Raw genomic sequence first — 16,050 nt, forward strand, 5'->3', positions numbered from 1 at the left:
TTAGCCAACCAAACAGGTGGGCACTGGAAGTCAATACTACAAAAGATATCACTTCGCATCAGTCAGAAGAGCCATCCTCATAAAGCGTAAACAACAGAAATGCAGGACAGGGCAAGGAGAAGAGGGAGCCCTGTGAGACTTATAGTGGAAATGTATATTGCCAACGGCCATTCTGGAGAAGTGTATTGTGTTTACTAAAGCATCTAAAAAATGAGCTACAGAGCATAGGGCACTTGCACTCATGGGCGTATATCTTGGGAAAAACAAAAATCGAGAGGACACAGGCACCCCAATGTTTACCCCCTCTCTGTTTAAAAGATCCTCGACTAGGATATAACTTAAATGTCTCTGGAGAGAAAAAATGGATAGAGATGTGGTACTTAGGTAGAGTGGAATATTATTCAGCCTGGAAATCAATGAAATATGGCCAGTTGTCACAACTCCGGAGGAGTTACGTATGATCATTCTAAGTGACATAATTCAAAAAGAAAAAGACACATATCATAAGATATCACTTAAAGGTGGAATCCAAAATGGCTACACATGAAATAAATTACAAAACAAAAACATAGTCAAATATGTAGAAAACACGCATAAGGCTGCTAAACGGGAAAGGTGGGGAGGGGTGAGGCATCATCCAGGAGGTTGAAATTAGCAAAGATACCATTCCAAATACCAAACTGATAATCAACAAGACTTACACGGTAGCTGAAAGAACTGCACTCAGCACACTCAAGTCACCGGAAAAGAATATATACGACTGGTAAGAATCTGAAAAAGAATTTACTGATGTCTCTCTGTACGTGAATCAAGTGGATGTACAGCAGCAAGAAACAGAGCTTTGAAAATCAGCTGTAACCAATATAGTAATAAATTGAAAAAATAAACGACAGAGAGACAGAGAAAACCTCTTACAACTTTTCCTCAGGGACGGTGATGCAACATGGATTGAACACATCTAGACCCACAGCAGGATGAGACATAAGGCTGGAAACTGTTTGCACTAAGAGAAATGTGAGGTTGGGTGAGGAAATGCACACCCTTTAAAGTAATACTACCTGGTACCCATTCAATGGGTCCCAAATCTGCAGGTTCAAGGGATCTTCCTACAGCTAAAACATGCATGGAAAACCCAGAGGACTGTACACCATGTGATCGGGAGATGTGTCTAAAATGCAGCTCATTTATCCTCTCCTGGTGCTCCTGTTCACCATTCCAGCCACGTTACTTAGAATCTCCCCACTTGGAGAATCAGCACATTTCAACTTCTGTTTCACACATTTTGCAAATTGTGAGGAGGATGAACGGGAAGAGGGGGAACCAACGAGAGAATAGTTGTAGGGGTTTGGACGGGCACATATCACTCTAATTTCCCATTAAGAATAAGAATTGAAAAAAGGCTCAGCCCGCCTCGCCGGAGCCAAAATAGGGCCTGAAGCAATCCTGCGGGTTTGAGGCCAGCTCACAAAAGAGCAACTTAAAAAATGGAGCTCAGGGTCACTGCAATTCACAAACCTGCAAAGTTATAAATGAAAACTAACGTCCAAAAATATGTTGAGGTAAGGCAAAGAAGAGGATCTGAATGCAAGACAGAATTGCAAGAAACAGATTTCAAGAGATAGATTGGACTCGTCTTTAAAGCACATGAAAAGCGGCAGAATTTCGACAATGATGCAGTTGGCCCAAAAGGGCGTATGCGTTTTTTCCTGATTATATCCAGGAAAACACGCATACGCACTTTATGGGCAAGGAAGCAAGCAAGCAATGCAAATGTGCACAACAAAGAAGTCTCATTTCCCACCGGTCAAAAGGGCCATCCTAAAAAATTGTAAAAACCAGAAATGCAGGACAGGCCATGGAGAACAGGGAGCCTTTATACGCTGATGGGCAGTGTGTGAACTGCCGAGAGCCACTCTGGAGAAGTGTATGGTGGTTCCTAAATCATCTAAAAAACAGAGCTACAGAGCATAGGACACTTCCAATCATGGGAGTATATCTAGGGAAGTCTAAAAATCAACAAGACACAAGCACACCACAGTTTAGGGCTACTCTGTTTACAAGAACCTCAACTTCAGTACACCTTAAATATCCCAGGAAAGAGAACAATGGATAAAGAAGATGTGGTACTTATGTACAATGGAATATCTCTTCACCATGAAATCAATGTAATAAGGTTAGTAGAAGGATAAAGAGTGGATTTAGGTCCAATAATACTACTTGAAATAAGTCAAACAGAAAAAGAAACATATCATAAGATATCACTTATAGAGGGAGGGTAAATATGGCTGCACAAGAAATGAATTACAGAACAGAACAGTGTCTCACATTTAGAAAACACACTTATGTCAGCTTAAGGGGAAAGGAGAGGTGGGGTGATGCATAAAACCAGAGTTTGAAATTAGCACAGATACCATTCAATAAACCAAATAGATATTAGACAAGATCTACACCTTGCTCAATGAACTGGCCTCAACACACCCTATACACCGCAGAGAAATATATCTGAGTAATAAGAATCTTAAAACCCATGTATTGATATATCTCCATAAGGGAATCAAATGTGTGCAGAGCGGCACAAACACAGCAGTGAAAATGAGCTAAACCCCATTATAGAAATAAATTTTAAAAACAAAATGCAGAAACAATGAAAGAGAGAAAAATTCTTACAAAATTCGCTCAGGGGCTGTGATGCAACCTGGATTGACCACATGTAAACCCACAGCTGGATAAGACATAAGGCTGGACACTTGGGGCTGAGAGGATTGGTGAGCTTTGGTGAGCAACTGCCAAAAGTTTAATGCAATACTTCATGCTACTCATTCCAAGGGTCCCAACACTCCAGGTTGAAGGGAATCTTCCTACAGCTAAACCATGCTTGGGAAACCCAGCGACTGGTATACCATATGATCGGGAAAGGTTTCTAAAATGCACCTCATTTTTCCTCTCCTGGGACTCCGGATCTACATTCCAGCTGCTTTACTAAAAACATTCCCACATGGAGAGTCAATGCCTTTAAGTTCTGGTATCGCACAGTCTACAGTTAGTGCGGAGGATGAATGGGAATAGGGGGAACCAGTGAGAAACTAGCTGTAGCGGTTTCAATGGGCACATGTCTCTCTAATTTCACATCAGTAAGAAGAATAAACCAAAGGCACAGCAAGGTGCCCCAGAAGAAAAATAGGGCCTGAAGGAATCCTGTGGTTATGAGGCAAGATCAAAAAAATAAGAGCTGAAAAATGGAGCTAAGGGCCACTGCAATTCAAAAACCTGCAGAGTTATAAAGGCCAAATATATTCAAAAAATATATTGAGGTAAGGCTATGAAGAGGCATTGAAAGCAAGGCAGAATTGCAGGAAACCGATTTCAGGAGGTAGACTGGAATTGCATTTAAAGCATAGGAAAAGAGGCAGAACGTAGACAATGATGCACTTGGCCAAAAAGGGCGTATGCGTTTTTTCCTGAATATATTCAGGAAAAAACGCATACGCCCTTTTTGGCCAACCAAGCAAGCTTGCAAAGGAAATCTGCACTACAATGAAGTCTCACTTGCCCCCCGGTCAAAAGGGCCATCTGAAAAAAGTGTAAAATCCAGAAAGGCAGGACAGGCCATGGAGAACTGGGAGCCTTGTTATGCTAATGGACGGGAGGTAAATTGCCAACAGCCACTGGGGAGAAGTGTATGGTGTTTCCTGAAACAACTAAAAAACAAAGCAACAGAGCCTAGGGCACTTCCACTTATGGTCCTATAGCTTAGGGAAATTAAAATCAAAAAGACACAACCACCCCAAAGTTTGGGATGGCTCTGTTTACAAGAACCTCGTTTACGGTACAAGTTCAATATCGCAGAAAGCGAAAAATGGATAAAGAAGTTCTGGTACTTACATACAATGCAATATCACTCGGCAATGAAATCTATGTCATCAGGCCCGTAGCAGCATAATGAGTGGATTCAGGTATGATGATTCTAACTGAAATAAGTCACACAGAAAAAGAAACATCATAAGATATCACTAATACACGGAATGTAAACTTGGCTACACAGGAACTGAATTACAAAACAGAACAGGGTCTCAAATTTAGAAAACCAACTTATGCTTGCTTAAGGGGAAAGGTGAGTTGGGGTGCTGCATAAAACCAGAGATTGAAATGAGCACAGATAAAGTTCCTTATGCCAGATATGGAATAGACAAGAGCTACTCCTTGCTCAACGAAATGGACTCAACACCCCATATTAAACGCCTAAGAATGTACCTGACTAGTAAGTATCTTAAAACCTATGGATTGCTATGTCTCCGAAAGAGAATCAAGCATGTGTACAGGGGCATAAACGCAGCAGTGATAGGATTGGAGAGGTTCGGTGAGCAAATGAAGACCCTTTGAAGTCATATTGCATGGTACTCATTCCACGGGTCTCAACTCTCCAGGTTTAAGGGATTCTTCCTTCAGCTAAAACATGCATGTGGAACCCAGAGTATGATCAACCGTGTGATCGGGAGACGTGTTCAAATATGTCTCAGTTCTCGTCCCCTGGTACTCGGGTGCAACGTTCCAGACGCTTTACTAACACTCTCCCGACTTGGAGAGTCAGTGCCTTTAACCTCCTGTTTGGCCCAGTTTGCAATTTCTGCGGAAGATGAACAGGAATAGGGAGAACCAATGAGAGACTAGCTGGAGGTGTCTGGACGGGCAAATTTAACTCTCATTTCCCACCAGGAAGAGGAATTAACCAAAGGCTCAGCATGCCGTGCCGGAACCAGATTAGGGCCTGAAGCAATCCTGCGGTGTTGCGGCCAGCTCACAAGAAAGCGAGTTGAAGAAAGGAGCTCAGGGGCACTGTAATTCACAAACCTGCAGAGTTATAAATGACAGCTATCGTCCAAAAATATACTGAAGTAAGGCTGCCAAGAGGACTTGAAAGTAGGGCAGAATTGCACGAAACCGATTTCAGGAGGTAGACTGGAATTTCATTTAAAGCATAGGAAAAGAGGCAGAACGTCGACAATGATGCACTTGGCCAAAAAGTGTGTATGCATTTTTTCCTGAATATATTCAGGAAAAAACGCATACGCTCTTTTTGGCCAACCAAGCAAGCTTGCAATGAAATCTGCACTACAATGAAGTCTCACTTGCCCCCGGTCAAAAGGGCCATCTGAAAAAAGTGTAAAATCCAGAAAGGCAGGACAGGCCATGGAGAACTGGGAGCCTTGTTATGCTGATGGGCGGGATGTATATTGCCAACAGCCACTCGGGAGAAGTGTATGGTGTTTCCTGAAACATCTAAACAACAAAGCAACAGAGCCTAGGGCACATCCACTTATGGCCCTATAGCTTAGGGAAATTAAAATCAAAAAGACACAGCCACCCCTAAGATTGGGACAGCTCTGTTTACAAGAAACTCGTTTACGGGACTAGTTCAATATCGCAGAAAGTGAAAAATGGATAAAGAAGTTGTGGTACTTACGTACAATGCAGTATCACTCAGCAATGAAATCTATGTCATCAGGCCCATAGCAGCATTATGAGTGGATTCAGGTTTGATGATTCTAACTGAAATAAGTCACACAGGAAAAGAAACATCATAAGATATCACTAATACACGGAATGTAAACTTGGCTACACAGGAACTGAATTACAAAACAGAACAGGGTCTCAAATTTAGAAAACCAACTTATGCTTGCTTAAGGGGAAAGGTGAGTTGGGGTGCTGCATAAAACCAGAGATTGAAATGAGCACAGATAAAGTTCCTTAAGCCAAATATGTAATAGACGAGAGCTACTCCTTGCTCAACGAAATGGACTCAACACCCCATATTAATGCCTAAGAATGTACCTGACTAGTAAGTATCTTAAAACCTATGGATCGCTATGTCTCCGAAAGAGAATCAAGCGTGTGTACAGGGGCATAAACGCAGCAGTGATAGGATTGGAGAGGTTCGGTGAGCAAATGAAGACCCTTTGAAGTCATATTGCATGGTACCCATTCCACGGGTCTCAACTCTCCAGGTTTAAGGGATTCTTCCTTCAGCTAAATCATGTATGTGGAACCCAGAGTATGATCAACCATGTAATCGGGAGACGTGTTCCAATATGTCTCAGTTCTGGTCCCCTGGTACTCGGGTGCAACATTCCAGACGCTTTACTAACACTCTCCCGACTTGGAGAGTCAGTGCCTTTAACCTCCTGTTTGGCCCAGTTTGCAATTTCTGCGGAAGATGAACAGGAATAGGGAGAACCAATGAGAGACTAGCTGGAGGTGTCTGGACGGGCAAATTTAACTCTCATTTCCCACCAGGAAGAGGAATTAACCGAAGGCTCAGCGTGCCGTGCTGGAACCAGATTAGGGCCTGAAGCAATCCTGCGGTGTTGCGGCCAGCTCACAAGAAAGCGAGTTGAACAAAGGAGCTCAGGGGCACTGTAATTCACAAACCTGCAGAGTTATAAATGACAGCTATCGTCCAAAAATATAGTGAAGTAAGGCTGCCAAGAGGACTTGAAAGCGGGGCAGAATTGCAGGAAACCAATTTCAGGAGGTAGAATGGAATTGCATTTAAAGCATAGGAAAAGAGGCAGAACGTCGACAATGATGCACTTGGCCAAAAAGGGCGTATGCGTTTTTTCCTGAATGTATTCAGGAAAAAACGCATACGCCCTTTTTGGCCAACCAAGCAACCTTGCAAAGGAAATCTGCACTACAATGAAGTCTCACTTCCCCCCGGTCAAAAGGGCCATCTGAAAAAAGTGTAAAATCCAGAAAGGCAGGACAGGCCATGGAGAACTGGGAGCCTTGTTATGCTGATGGGTGGGATGTAAATTGCGAACAGCCACTGGGAAGAAGTGTATGGTGTTTCCTGAAACATCTAAAAAACAAAGCAACAGAGCCTAGGGCACTTCCACTTATGGTCCTATAGCTTAGGGAAATTAAAATCAAAAAGACACAGCCACCCCTAAGTTTGGGACGCTCTGTTTACAAGAAACTCGTTTACGGGAATAGTTCAATATCGCAGAAAGTGAAAAATGGATAAAGAAGTTGTGGTACTTACGTACAATGCAATATCACTCAGCAATGAAATCTATGTCATCAGGCCCGTAGCAGCATAATGAGTGGATTCAGGTATGATGATTCTAACTGAAATAAGTCACACAGAAAGAGAAACATCATAAGATATCACTAATACACGGAATGTAAACTTGGCTACACAGGAACTGGATTACAAAAGAGAACAGGGTCTCAAATTTAGAAAACCAACTTATGCTTGCTTAAGGGGAAAGGTGAGTTGGGATGCTGCATAAAACCAGAGATTGAAATGAGCACAGATAAAGTTCCTTAAGCCAAATATGTAATAGACGAGAGCTACTCCTTGCTCAACGAAATGGACTCAACACCCCATATTAACGCCTAAGAATGTACCTGACTAGTAAGTATCTTAAAACCTATGGATCGCTATGTCGCCGAAAGAGAATCAAGTGTGTGTACAGGGGCATAAACGCAGCAGTGATAGGATTGGAGAGGTTCGGTGAGCAAATGAAGACCCTTTGAAGTCATATTGCATGTTACCCATTCCACGGGTCTCAACACTCCAGGTTTAAGGGATTCTTCCTTCAGCTAAATCATGCATGTGGAACCCAGAGTATGATCAACAGTGTGATCGGGAGACGTGTTCCAATATGTCTCAGTTCTCGTCCCCTGGTACTCGGGTGCAACATTCCAGACGCTTTACTAACACTCTGCCGACTTGGAGAGTCAGTGCCTTTAACCTCCTGTTTGGCCCAGTTTGCAATTTCTGCGGAAGATGAACAGGAATAGGGAGAACAAATGAGAGACTAGCTGGAGGTGTCTGGACGGGCAAATTTAACTCTCATTTCCCACCAGGAAGAGGAATTAACCGAAGGCTCAGCGTGCCGTGCCGGAACCAGATTACGGCCTGAAGCAATCCTGCGGTGTTGCGGCCAGCTCACAAGAAAGCGAGTTGAAGAAAGGAGCTCAGGGGCACTGTAATTCACAAACCTGCAGAGTTATAAATGACAGCTATCGTCCAAAAATATACTGAAGTAAGGCTGCCAAGAGGACTTGAAAGTAGGGCAGAATTGCACGAAACCGATTTCAGGAGGTAGACTGGAATTGCATTTAAAGCATAGGAAAAGAGGTAGAACGTCGACAATGATGCACTTGGCCAAAAAGGGTGTATGCGTTTTTTCCTGAATATATTCAGGAAAAAACGCATACGCTCTTTTTGGCCAACCAAGCAAGCTTGCAATGAAATCTGCACTACAATGAAGTCTCACTTGCCCCCGGTCAAAAGGGCCATCTGAAAAAAGTGTAAAATCCAGAAAGGCAGGACAGGCCATGGAGAACTGGGAGCCTTGTTATGCTGATGGGCGGGATGTATATTGCCAACAGCCACTCGGGAGAAGTGTATGGTGTTTCCTGAAACATCTAAACAACAAAGCAACAGAGCCTAGGGCACTTCCACTTATGGCCCTATAGCTTAGGGAAATTAAAATCAAAAAGACACAGCCACCCCTAAGTTTGGGACAGCTCTGTTTACAAGAAACTCGTTTACGGGACTAGTTCAATATCGCAGAAAGTGAAAAATGGATAAAGAAGTTGTGGTACTTACGTACAATGCAGTATCACTCAGCAATGAAATCTATGTCATCAGGCCCGTAGCAGCATAATGAGTGGATTCAGGTTTGATGATTCTAACTGAAATAAGTCACACAGGAAAAGAAACATCATAAGATATCACTAATACACGGAATGTAAACTTGGCTACACAGGAACTGAATTACAAAAGAGAACAGGGTCTGAAATTTAGAAAACCAACTTATGCTTGCTTAAGGGGAAAGGTGAGTTGGGGTGCTGCATAAAACCAGAGATTGAAATGAGCACAGATAAAGTTCCTTAAGCCAAATATGTAATAGACGAGAGCTACTCCTTGCTCAACGAAATGGACTCAACACCCCGTATTAACGCCTAAGAAAGTACCTCACTAGTAAGTATCTTAAAACCTATGGATTGCTATGTCTCCGAAAGAGAATCAAGCGTGTGTACAGGGGCATAAACGCAGCACTGATAGGATTGGAGAGGTTCCGTGAGCAAATGAAGACCCTTTGAAGCCATATTGCATGGTACCCATTCCACGGGTCTCAACTCTCCAGGTTTAAGGGATTCTTCCTTCAGCTAAATCATGTATGTGGAACCCAGAGTATGATCAACCGTGTGATCGGGAGACGTGTTCCAATATGTCTCAGTTCTGGTCCCCTGGTACTCGGGTGCAACATTCCAGACGCTTTACTAACACTCTCCCGACTTGGAGAGTCAGTGCCTTTAACCTCCTGTTTGGCCCAGTTTGCAATTTCTGCGGAAGATGAACAGGAATAGGGAGAACCCATGAGAGACTAGCTGGAGGTGTCTGGACGGGCAAATTTAACTCTCATTTCCCACCAGGAAGAGGAATTAACCGAAGGCTCAGCGTGCCGTGCTGGAACCAGATTAGGGACTGAAGCAATCCTGCGGTGTTGCGGCCAGCTCACAAGAAAGCGAGTTGAACAAAGGAGCTCAGGGGCACTGTAATTCACAAACCTGCAGAGTTATAAATGACAGCTATCGTCCAAAAATATAGTGAAGTAAGGCTGCCAAGAGGACTTGAAAGCGGGGCAGAATTGCAGGAAACCAATTTCAGGAGGTAGAATGGAATTGCAATTAAAGCATAGGAATAGAGGCAGAACGTCGTCAATGATGCACTTGGCCAAAAAGGGCGTATGCGTTTTTTCCTGAATATATTCAGGAAAAAACACATACGCCCTTTTTGGCCAACCAAGCAAGCTTGCAAAGGAAATCTGCACTACAATGAAGTCTCACTTCCCCCCGGTCAAAAGGGCCATCTGAAAAAAGTGTAAAATCCAGAAAGGCAGGACAGGCCATGGAGAACTGGGAGCCTTGTTATGCTGATGGGCGGGATGTAAATTGCGAACAGCCACTGGGAAGAAGTGTATGGTGTTTCCTGAAACATCTAAAAAACAAAGCAACAGAGCCTAGGGCACTTCCACTTATGGTCCTATAGCTTAGGGAAATTAAAATCAAAAAGACACAGCCACCCCTAAGTTTGGGACAGCTCTGTTCAAGAAACTCGTTTACGGGACTAGTTCAATATCGCAGAAAGTGAAAAATGGATAAAGAAGTTGTGGTACTTACGTACAATGCAATATCACTCAGCAATGAAATCTATGTCATGAGGCCCGTAGCAGCATAATGAGTGGATTCAGGTATGATGATTTTAACTGAAATAAGTCACACAGAAAAAGAAACATCATAAGATATCACTAATACACGGAATGTAAACTTGGCTACACAGGAACTGGATTACAAAAGAGAACAGGGTCTCAAATTTAGATAACCAACTTATGCTTGCTTAAGGGGAAAGGTGAGTTGGGGTGCTGCATAAAACCAGAGATTGAAATGAGCACAGATAAAGTTCCTTAAGCCAAATATGTAACAGACAAGAGCTACTCCTTGCTCAACGAGTTGGACTCAACACCCCATATTAAACGCCTAACAATGTACCTGACTTGTAAGTATCTGAAAACCTATGGATTGCTATGTCGCCGAAAGAGAATCAAGCGTGTGTACAGGGCCATAAACGCAGCAGTGATAGGATTGGAGAGGTTCGGTGAGCAAATGAAGACCCTTTGAAGTCATATTGCATGTTACCCATTCCACGGGTCTCAACACTCCAGGTTTAAGGGATTCTTCCTTCAGCTAAATCATGCATGTGGAACCCAGAGTATGATCAACCGTGTGATCGGGAGACGTGTTCCAATATGTCTCAGTTCTCGTCCCCTGGTACTTGGGTGCAACATTCCAGACGCTTTACTAACACTCTCCCGACTTGGAGAGTCAGTGCCTTTAACCTCCTGTTTGGCCCAGTTTGCAATTTCTGCGGAAGATGAACAGGAATACGGAGAACAAATGAGAGACTAGCTGGAGGTGTCTGGACGGGCAAATTTAACTCTCATTTCCCACCAGGAAGAGTAATTAACCGAAGGCTCAGCGTGCCATGCCGGAACCAGATTATGGCCTGAAGCAATCCTGCGGTGTTGCGGCCAGCTCACAAGAAAGCGAGTTGAAGAAAGGAGCTCAGGGGCACTGTAATTCACAAACCTGCAGAGTTATAAATGACAGCTATCGTCCAAAAATATAGTGAAGTAAGGCTGCCAAGAGGACTTGAAAGTAGGGCAGAATTGCACGAAACCGATTTCAGGAGGTAGACTGGAATTGCATTTAAAGCATAGGAAAAGAGGCAGAACGTCGACAATGATGCACTTGGCCAAAAAGGGTGTATGCGTTTTTTCCTGAATATATTCAGGAAAAAACGCATACGCTCTTTTTGGCCAACCAAGCAAGCTTGCAAAGGAAATCTGCACTACAATGAAGTCTCACTTGCCCCCGGTCAAAAGGGCCATCTGAAAAAAGTGTAAAATCCAGAAAGGCAGGACAGGCCATGGAGAACTGGGAGCCTTGTTATGCTGATGGGCGGGATGTATATTGCCAACAGCCACTCGGGAGAAGTGAATGGGTTTTCCTGAAACATCTAAACAACAAAGCAACAGAGCCTAGGGCACTTCCACTTATGGCCCTATAGCTTAGGGAAATTAAAATCAAAAAGACACAGCCACCCCTAAGTTTGGGACAGCTCTGTTTACAAGAAACTCGTTTACGAGACTAGTTCAATATCGCAGAAAGTGAAAAATGGATAAAGAAGTTGTGGTACTTACGTACAATGCAGTATCACTCAGCAATGAAATCTATGTCATCAGGCCCGTAGCAGCATAATGAGTGGTTTCAGGTATGATGATTCTAACTGAAATAAATCACACAGAAAAAGAAACATCATAAGATATCACTAATACACGGAATGTAACCTTGGCTACACAGGAACTGGATTACAAAACAGAACAGGGTCTCAAATTTAGAAAACCAACTTATGCTTGCTTAAGGGGAAAGGTGAGTTGGGGTGCTGCATAAAATCAGAGATTGAAATGAGCACAGATAAAGTTCCTTAAGCCAAATATAGAATAGACAAGAGCTACTCCTTGCTCAACGAAATGGACTCAACACCCCATATTAAACGCCTAAGAATGTACCTGACTAGTAAGTATCTTAAAACCTATGGATTGCTATGTCTCCGAAAGAGAATCAAGCGTGTGTACAGGGGCATAAACGCAGCAGTGATAGGATTGGAGAGGTTCCGTGAGCAAATGAAGACCCTTTGAAGTCATATTGCATGGTACCCATTCCACGGGTCTCAACTCTCCAGGTTTAAGGGATTCTTCCTTCAGCTAAAACATGCATGTGGAACCCAGAGTATGATCAACCGTGTGATCGGGAGACGTGTTCCAATATGTCTCAGTTCTCGTCCCCTTGTACTCGGGTGCAACATTCCAGACGCTTTACTAACATTCTCCCGACTTGGAGAGTCAGTGCCTTTAACCTCCTGTTTGGCCCAGTTTGCAATTTCTGCGGAAGATGAACAGGAATAGGGAGAACCAATGAGAGACTAGCTGGAGGTGTCTGGACGGGCAAATTTAACTCTCGCTTCCCACCAGGAAGAGGAATTAACCAAAGGCTCAGCGTGCCGTGCCGCAACCAGATTAAGGCCTGAAGCAATCTTGCGGTGTTGTGGCCAGCTCACAAGAAAGCGAGTTGAAGAAAGGAGCTCACGGGCACTGTAATTCACAAACCTGCAGAGTTATAAATGACAGCTATCGTCCAAAAATATACTGAAGGAAGGCTGCCAAGAGGACTTAAAAGCGGGGCAGAATTGCAGGAAACCGATTTCAGGAGGTAGACTGGAATTGCATTTAAAGCATAGGAAAAGAGGCAGAACGTCGACAATGATGCACTTGGCCAAAAAGGGCGTATGCGTTTTTTCCTGAATATATTCAGGAAAAAACGCATACGCCCTTTTTGGCCAACCAAGCAAGCTTGCAAAGGAAATCTGCACTACAATGAAGTCTCACTTCCCCCCGGTCAAAAGGGCCATCTGAAAAAAGTGTAAAATCCAGAAAGGCACGACAGGCCATGGAGAACTGGGAGCCTTGTTATGCTGATGGGCGGGATGTAAATTGCCAACAGCAGCTGGGGAGAAGTGTATGGTGTTTCCTGAAACATCTAAAAAACAAAGCAACAGAGCCAAGGTCAATTCCACTTATGTTCCTATAGCTTAGGGAAATTAAAATCAAAAAGACACAGCCACCCCAAAGTTTGGGACGGCTCTGTTTACAAGAACCTCGTTTACAGTACAAGTTCAATATCGCAGAAAGCGAAAAATGGATAAAGAAGTTGTGGTACTTACGTACAATGCAATATCACTCAGCAATGAAATCTATGTCATCAGGCCCGTAGCAGCATAATGAGTGGATTCAGGTATGATGATTCTAACTGAAATAAGTCACACAGAAAAAGAAACATCATAAGATATCACTAATACACGGAATGTAAACTTGGCTACACAGGAACTGGATTACAAAAGAGAACAGGTTCTCAAATTTAGAAAACCAACTTATGTTTGCTTAAGGGGAAAGGTGAGTTGGGGTGCTGCATAAAACCAGAGATTGAAATGAGCACAGATAAAGTTCCTTAAGCCAAATATGTAATAGACGAGAGCTACTCCTTGCTCAACGAAATGGACTCAACACCCCATATTAACGCCTAAGAATGTACCTGACTAGTAAGTATCTTAAAACCTATGGATCGCTATGTCACCGAAAGAGAATCAAGTGTGTGTACAGGGGCATAAACGCAGCAGTGATAGGATTGGAGAGGTTCGGTGAGCAAATGAAGACCCTTTGAAGTCATATTGCATGTTACCCATTCCACGGGTCTCAACACTCCAGGTTTAAGGGATTCTTCCTTCAGCTAAATCATGCATGTGGAACCCAGAGTATGATCAACCGTGTGATCGGGAGACGTGTTCCAATATGTCTCAGTTCTCATCCCCTGGTACTCGGGTGCAACATTCCAGACGCTTTACTAACACTCTGCCGACTTGGAGAGTCAGTGCCTTTAACCTCCTGTTTGGCCCAGTTTGCAATTTCTGCGGAAGATGAACAGGAATAGGGAGAACCAATGAGAGACTAGCTGGAGGTGTCTGGACGGGCAAATTTAACTCTCATTTCCCACCAGGAAGAGGAATTAACCGAAGGCTCAGCGTGCCGTGCCGGAACCAGATTACGGCCTGAAGCAATCCTGCGGTGTTGCGGCCAGCTCACAAGAAAGCGAGTTGAAGAAAGGAGCTCAGGGGCACTGTAATTCACAAACCTGCAGAGTTATAAATGACAGCTATCGTCCAAAAATATACTGAAGTAAGGCTGCCAAGAGGACTTTAAAGTAGGGCAGAATTGCACGAAACCGATTTCAGGAGGTAGACTGGAATTGCATTTAAAGCATAGGAAAAGAGGCAGAACGTCGACAATGATGCACTTGGCCAAAAAGGGTGTATGCGTTTTTTCCTGAATATATTCAGGAAAAAACGCATACGCTCTTTTTGGCCAACCAAGCAAGCTTGCAATGAAATCTGCACTACAATGAAGTCTCACTTGCCCCCGGTCAAAAGGGCCATCTGAAAAAAGTGTAAAATCCAGAAAGGCAGGACAGGCCATGGAAAACTGGGAGCCTTGTTATGCTGATGGGCGGGATGTATATTGCCAACAGCCACTCGGGAGAAGTGTATGGTGTTTCCTGAAACATCTAAACAACAAAGCAACAGAGCCTAGGGCACTTCCACTTATGGCCCTATAGCTTAGGGAAATTAAAATCAAAAAGACACAGCCACCCCTAAGTTTGGGACAGCTCTGTTTACAAGAAACTCGTTTACGGGACTAGTTCAATATCGCAGAAAGTGAAAAATGGATAAAGAAGTTGTGGTACTTACGTACAATGCAGTATCACTCAGCAATGAAATCTATGTCATCAGGCCCGTAGCAGCATAATGAGTGGATTCAGGTTTGATGATTCTAACTGAAATAAGTCACACAGGAAAAGAAACATCATAAGATATCACTAATACACGGAATGTAAACTTGGCTACACAGGAACTGAATTACAAAAGAGAACAGGGTCTGAAATTTAGAAAACCAACTTATGCTTGCTTAAGGGGAAAGGTGAGTTGGGGTGCTGCATAAAACCAGAGATTGAAATGAGCACAGATAAAGTTCCTTAAGCCAAATATGTAATAGACGAGAGCTACTCCTTGCTCAACGAAATGGACTCAACACCCCATATTAACGCCTAAGAATGTACCTGACTAGTAAGTATCTTAAAACCTATGGATCGCTATGTCGCCGAAAGAGAATCAAGCGTGTGTACAGGGCCATAAACGCAGCAGTGATAGGATTGGAGAGGTTCGGTGAGCAAATGAAGACCCTTTGAAGTCATATTGCATGTTACCCATTCCACGGGTCTCAACACTCCAGGTTTAAGGGATTCTTCCTTCAGCTAAATCATGCATGTGGAACCCAGAGTATGATCAACCGTGTGATCGGGAGACGTGTTCCAATATGTCTCAGTTCTCGTACCCTGGTACTCGGGTGCAACATTCCAGACGCTTTACTAACACTCTCCCGACTTGGAGAGTCAGTGCCTTTAACCTCCTGTTTGGCCCAGTTTGCAATTTCTGCGGAAGATGAACAGGAATACGGAGAACAAATGAGAGACTAGCTGGAGGTGTCTGGACGGGCAAATTTAACTCTCATTTCCCACCAGGAAGAGTAATTAACCGAAGGCTCAGCGTGCCATGCCGGAACCAGATTAGGGCCTGAAGCAATCCTGCGGTGTTGCGGCCAGCTCACAAGAAAGCGAGTTGAAGAAAGGAGCTCAGGGGCACTGTAATTCACAAACCTGCAGAGTTATAAATGACAGCTATCGTCCAAAAATATACTGAAGGAAGGCTGCCAAGAGGACTTAAAAGCGGGGCAGAATTGCAGGAAACCGATTTCAGGAGGTAGACTGGAATTGCATTTAAAGCATAGGAAAAGAGGCAGAACGTAGACA

General features: G+C 43.5%; 1 long non-coding RNA gene across 2 annotated transcripts in view; it reads right to left on the minus strand.

Moving 5' to 3' along the window:
- LOC125963366 (uncharacterized) overlaps positions 1–14,950 on the minus strand; it is a 542,137-nt gene extending 527,187 nt beyond the window's left edge. The window contains exons 1-2 of one of the 2 annotated variants that reach the window (XR_007475230.1): positions 14,933–14,950; positions 8,618–8,703 (exon numbers count right to left, since the gene is read on the minus strand). This is a non-coding gene — a long non-coding RNA (uncharacterized LOC125963366). Of the gene's footprint in view, positions 1–8,617; positions 8,704–11,774; positions 11,793–14,932 lie in introns of those variants that run through there. The other variant, XR_007475231.1, reaches the window with a different exon arrangement.
- Between the last annotated feature and the right edge of the window lie 1,100 nt (positions 14,951–16,050).

The sequence above is a fragment of the Orcinus orca genome, unplaced genomic scaffold (genome assembly GCF_937001465.1).
Source record: "Orcinus orca unplaced genomic scaffold, mOrcOrc1.1 scaffold_47, whole genome shotgun sequence".
Lineage (NCBI taxonomy): Eukaryota > Metazoa > Chordata > Mammalia > Artiodactyla > Delphinidae > Orcinus > Orcinus orca.